A 6045-nucleotide genomic window follows, 5' to 3' on the forward strand; every position below is an offset into this window, starting at 1 on the left:
AACCTCAAGTCAAAACCGTTACATAAAAAATGGCACCCCAGATGGGACAGCTCAACATTGAGAACTAACCAAAGCAAATCTTTTGTGTGGAATTAAAACAATGGATTCACCCCAAGATAATGTGCTCATCCATGTCATACCTGTCAATAGGAATAAACAGGGCCATTCTGACCCTCAAGCTGACAAGACAAATCATAATGTGAGATAATGGAGTTGATTTGGGCCAGAGCCCTGGGAATCTGAATGCTCGGTCTGGACCACAGGCCACAGGAGGTCTAACCAGTTACTCACTTATTGACATGGATCTGTGTGGAAGTACTGAGCTAGCCCTCCCTCTGACACCCAACCTTCCTCCATTGTCTGGTTTATCTCCAGAGGTTGTAGTCTTACAACTTCAAGGTGACATCCTTGATATTCATCGGACTCAACATCTCCAAACTCTTATCCACCATAAATTCAAATGTCTGAGGGAAGAGCAACAACAGAGTGCCATGAAATTCCGAAACTCACTGAGCACTCTAACCCACATGCTGACAGAGCTCAGTGAGAGTGGAAGACGGGAAATTACTGGTGCCATGGACAGGCAGTTTGACGACCAACGAAACGACCTCACTGCCACTCTCCAATGGCGCCTGCAACATCACCACACTGAGGTCCTCAAGGACGTTAATTCTGTTTTTCTCCCATGGTTAACACTGTAAACCACTTGCAGACAGAGGCTCTAATTGTGCTAAAATGTTGGATGACGTGTCTGAGGACATGGCCTCCATTAGGCACAACTCCTTGCACAGAGTTTCTCTGGTGTCCACTTCTGTTCAGACCACTGAGGGCCAAGCTGGCACCTCTGAACAGCCAAGACCAGGCCATGCTGCAGCCACCCCTTGCAGGATGCAATCCACCATGCATCCTGGTGTTCATTTTCATGGTCCCATAACTCCCTCCCCTCTACTTCCTCAATCCCTCCTAGCTCGTTTGTTCATGGTGATTTGAGTAGACGTCTTGTGGGGCCGATGCCCATTAAATTGCAATTTACCACCTTTGGGGAAAAAAGATGACAGTCCTGATCCATTAATATATCTGGAAAGATGTTGTGACTTTCTTGCCCTCAATCCCCTGGCTGACGATGAACTCCTTGCCACATTGAGGAATGTGTTGCATGGGACAGCTCCAGACTGGTGGGATGTGGCACGTCTCACCACTACCTCCTGGGCTGACTTTGAGGCCAAGTTTTCCTCTGCATTTCTGTCTGAGGACTACACAGACGAGCTGGCACACAGAGTCAGAAATCGAGTACAAAGAGAGAAAGAGAGTATCCGTGACTTTGCATACGGTTACCACTCCCTGTGCAGAAGGTGGAAACCTGGCATTGAGGAGGAAGAGATCATTAAATTGATCTTGAAGAACATCAACCCACTACTAGCCAGTCAACTCCGAGAAAGAGTCACCACTATCGATGGACTGGTTCGCTTGGGACAGCAGTTTGAGAAGGACAGAGAATGCCAACAGCAATATGACCAGAGAAAGAAACAGACCCCCAAACAGTTACCCAAGACAGACCATCAACAACAGCCAGAGTCTCCAGCCATGACCCCTCTCATGTTCTGTTGGAGATGTAGCCAAAAGGGACATTCTTCAGCGACCTGTCCAGACCGTATCAAGTAAACCCTTCCAGAAACCACAAATCACAGCAGGCCAACACACCTAACTCTCTTCGCAGGAACAACCATCATACTCTGGGTGCTTTAACCAGAGCTGAAACCCCAAGAGTCACTGCCTACACCCCCCCCATCGACATCCCCTTCCTTTCAGTTAATACCGCACCAACTGGTGTTACCCCTGTCCATAGGCCCATGGACAGGAAGAGCCATCCTGGACACCGGGTCATCCTACACACTGCTCCATGAGAAACTGTGGAAGGAGGTTAAAGGTCCACAATACAACTTGAAGCCGTGGACAGAAGGTCCACTCTATCTGGCTGATGGTGAGGCTAAACGACCACTTGGATGGAGTGAGGTAGAGTTCCACCTGTTTAACCGCTCCTATATGATTCCTTCTGTTATCCTACAAACCAGGAACCTTGCTTTTCCTGTCGTGTTGGGAACTGATTTCATGTACTTCAGTGGTGTCCAGATTGATATCACACACAATTGCTACTGGTTTCCATACAATCCGAGCGAGAAGCATTTCTTCCAATCAGAAGCTACGAAGTTACATGATTGGGGATCAAATGGGTCAGTCTTCTCTGCCATTGCTCCGGTACCACTAACCCTTGATAATCCTTCTGACGATCTCCTTTTACAGGCTGTGAGAAGAGCTCAGCTGGAACAGCCAGAGGAGAGTTAAGGCTGTGAGAAGAGCTCAGCTGGAACAGCCAGAGGAGTTAAGGCCGTGAGAAGGCTGTGAGAAGAGCTCAGCTGGAACAGCCAGGGGAGTTAAGGCTGTGAGAAGAGCTCAGCTGGAACAGCCAGAGGAGTTAAGGCCGTGAGAAGGCTGTGAGAAGAGCTCAGCTGGAACAGCCAGAGGAGTTAAGGCCGTGAGAAGGCTGTGAGAAGAGCTCAGCTGGAACAGCCAGAGGAGTTAAGGCTGTTGAAACAGCTGCAGAATAACGCTGATGTATGTACTTCAAGGCTGGGACGCACCGGGCTCCTGAAGCACAAAATATTTCTTACACGGGAAATGCCGATCAAGCAAAAGCCATATCGTTTGTCCCCAGCGACACTGATCATTCAAAAGGGACTCATTAATGATATGTTAACACAAGATATAATAGAACGTTCCTCCTCTCCCTGGGCTGCTCCTTTTGTCCTCATCCCAAAAAAAAGACTGGTGGTCTTAGATTTTGTGTGGACTATAGGAAGATCAACAATGTTTCCCAGACTGATGCCTATCCTCTTCCCACCATCCATGAGATCCTGGAGTCATTGTCTGGTGCTGTTGTGTTCACTACCCTTGACCTCAATAGTGGTTATTGGCAGGTTGAGATGGACCAGGAAAGCAAGGAGAAGACTGCTTTTGTCTGTGCTGAGGGCTTGTTTTCCTTTAAGGTGATGCCCTTTGGATTAAAGAATGCACCTGCCACTTTCCAAAGACTCATGGAGATTGCGTTAGGTGAGCTCAAAGGGAAGATCTGTTTCGTCTACCTGGACGATATAATTATCTACTCTCAGAACAGAGAACAACACTTTCAATATCTTCAAGCAGTGTTGGACAAGCTAAGAGAAGCTGGTCTGACCTTGAATATGAAGAAGAGCAACTTCTGCCAAACCTCCCTGAAGTTCCTTGCCCATATTGTGTCTTTCAATGGCATTCATGTAGATCCTGAAAAGACAAAGGCTGTACAAGACTTCCCTGTGCCAACCACACTCAAGGCCCTTCAACGGTTCCTTGGGATGGCTGGATGGTATCATCGGTTTGTGTCGAACTTCTCCCAGGTGGCAGAACCCCTCAACGCGTTGAAGCGAAAAGGAGTGGAATTCCTATGGACGGCAGAGTGCCAGACCTCCTTTGAAACCCTGAAACGACACCTCATCACACTTCCCATTTTAGGTCATCCCAACTTTGATTGCCCTTTTGTTGTTTACACTGATGCAAGTGATGTTGGACTTGGTGCTGTCCTAGTCCAACAGACTGGACTTGGCACTGAAGAAGTGCTAGCATTCGCATTGAATGGAGCAGAACGGAACTACTCCACAACTGAGCAATAGTGCCTTGCAGTTGTCTGGGCTTTGGAAAAGTGGAGGTACTACCTGGAGGAAGACACTTCACTGTGGTCACTGACCATTCCTCCCTTGTGAGGGTGTTCAAGACCAACAAACCAACTACCAGACTCATAAGATGGGCTCTACGGTTGCAAGAGTTCACCTTTGCAGTAGAATACAGGAAAGGAAAATACAACACTGTTCCAGATGCCTTGTCCAGAGCTCCTGCTTGTGATAACGGTGGCCCTGATCTTACATGTGCTACTGTCCTGTCAAGCAGTCGAGACTCGCCCAAAACGGACTTTCCCATCTCTGATGAGGCCATATGGAAAGCCCAACAGGATGATCCAGAAGTACAGGCTTTGTACCAGACTATCCTGGAAGATGGAGAAAAGATGGTCAATCCTACCACAAAGCTGACCATCATTGAAGACAAAAGTCTACCGAGTTGTACAACTACCTCACAGAACACTCCACCAAATGTACATACCTGAAGCTCTACGCCTTCAACTACCTTCAACATTTCCATGAAGACCCATTAGCTGGTCATTTGGGCAGGTTCAAAACCTACAAGCGGTTGCAAGCGTTACTGTTACTGGCCACATCCTGAGCATGAAGTCACACATCTGAAACTGTCAGGTTTGTCAAAGGTACAAACCAGAAGGTAGAACGCTGCTTGCTATGACCAGGTAGTCCATCTCCATGACTTGAGAGCTCTTGTCTCAAAGAACATGATCCAGGCTCGACTCAAGCAGAAGAGAAATGATGATAAGAACAGAAGAGACCTGCAGTTCCAGCTTCGTGATCGGGTGTGGCTTCGCTCTGCTCCTTACTCGAAAGCTGAACAATTCTTCTCGGCTCCTAAATGGACCATATAGGAGAGAGACGCAGGACCTGGTAAGTTAGTGATTGTGGAGCAGATGGGCCCTTTGAACTACAGAGTGGTGAAAGAGGACATAGGTGATGATATGTGCGTTGTCCATGTCTCACGCCTTAAGGCCTGTTACCCCTCGGCTGAGGAATTGGAGGCGATTGAGCGCCGCAAGGTCCTGGATATCTTTGAAGAGGAAAGTGAGAAGAATTTTCTCGGATTCCCAGACCCAGAAGTCTCACACCTTAAGGCCTGTACAGAGTCAATGTGGAGGCTATATACAGGGGGCACCAGTACAGAGTCAATGTGGAGACAGGAGACCAGTACCCCCTGTATATAGCCTCCATATTGACTCTACCGGTACCTCCTGTATATAGCCTCCACATTGACTCTGTACTGGTACCTCCTGTATATAGCCTCCACATTGACTCTGTACTGGTACCCCCTGTATATAACCTCCACGTTGACTCTGTACTGGTACCCCCTGTATATAACCTCCACGTTGACTCTGTACTGGTACCCCCTGTATATAACCTCCACATTGACTCTGTACTGGTACCCCCTGTATATAACCTCCACATTGACTCTGTACTGGTACCCCCTGTATATAACCTCCACATTGACTCTGTACTGGTACCCCCTGTATATAACCTCCACATTGACTCTGTACTGGTACCCCCTGTATATAGCCTCCACATTGACTCTGTACTGGTACCCCCTGTATATAACCTCCACATTGACTCTGTACTGGTACCCCCTGTATATAACCTCCACATTGACTCTGTACTGGTACCCCTGTATATAGCCTCCACATTGACTCTGTACTGGTACCTCCTGTATATAGCCTCCACATTGACTCTGTACTGGTACCCCCTGTATATAACCTTCACGTTGACTCTGTACTGGTACCCCTGTATATAACCTCCACATTGACTCTGTACTGGTACCTCCTGTATACAGCCTCCACATTGACTCTGTACTGGTACCCCCTGTATATAACCTCCACATTGACTCTGTACTGGTACCTCCTGTATACAGCCTCCACATTGACTCTGTACTGGTACCTCCTGTATACAGCCTCCACATTGACTCTGTAGCCACGGTATATTTTTTTATTGTGTAACTTTTTTTCTTACCTCTTATTTTTCTTAACTACATTGTTGGTTAAGGGCTTGTCAGTAAGAATTTCATGGTCATGTCTACACCTGTTGTAGCTTTGTATTGTAGCTTTAAGGGAATAGTATGGTCACATCTAGATAAACAATTAACAGAGTAAATGTGTATTAACACACTTCCTATTCATGGAAGTATTTATGCATCATCTACATATTCATATTACGCTTCTACGTCTGTGTACAGGAAAGTATTAGTTGTAAGACGTAAGAGAAAATATATCAGTTTATTGTTAAATAATTATGACCTTCTTTCCAATATAGAAAGTGTAGTAACTATTGTTTCCAAACTGCGTTACCCACT

Source organism: Oncorhynchus keta, unplaced genomic scaffold (genome assembly GCF_023373465.1).
Source record: "Oncorhynchus keta strain PuntledgeMale-10-30-2019 unplaced genomic scaffold, Oket_V2 Un_contig_6342_pilon_pilon, whole genome shotgun sequence".
NCBI lineage: Eukaryota > Metazoa > Chordata > Actinopteri > Salmoniformes > Salmonidae > Oncorhynchus > Oncorhynchus keta.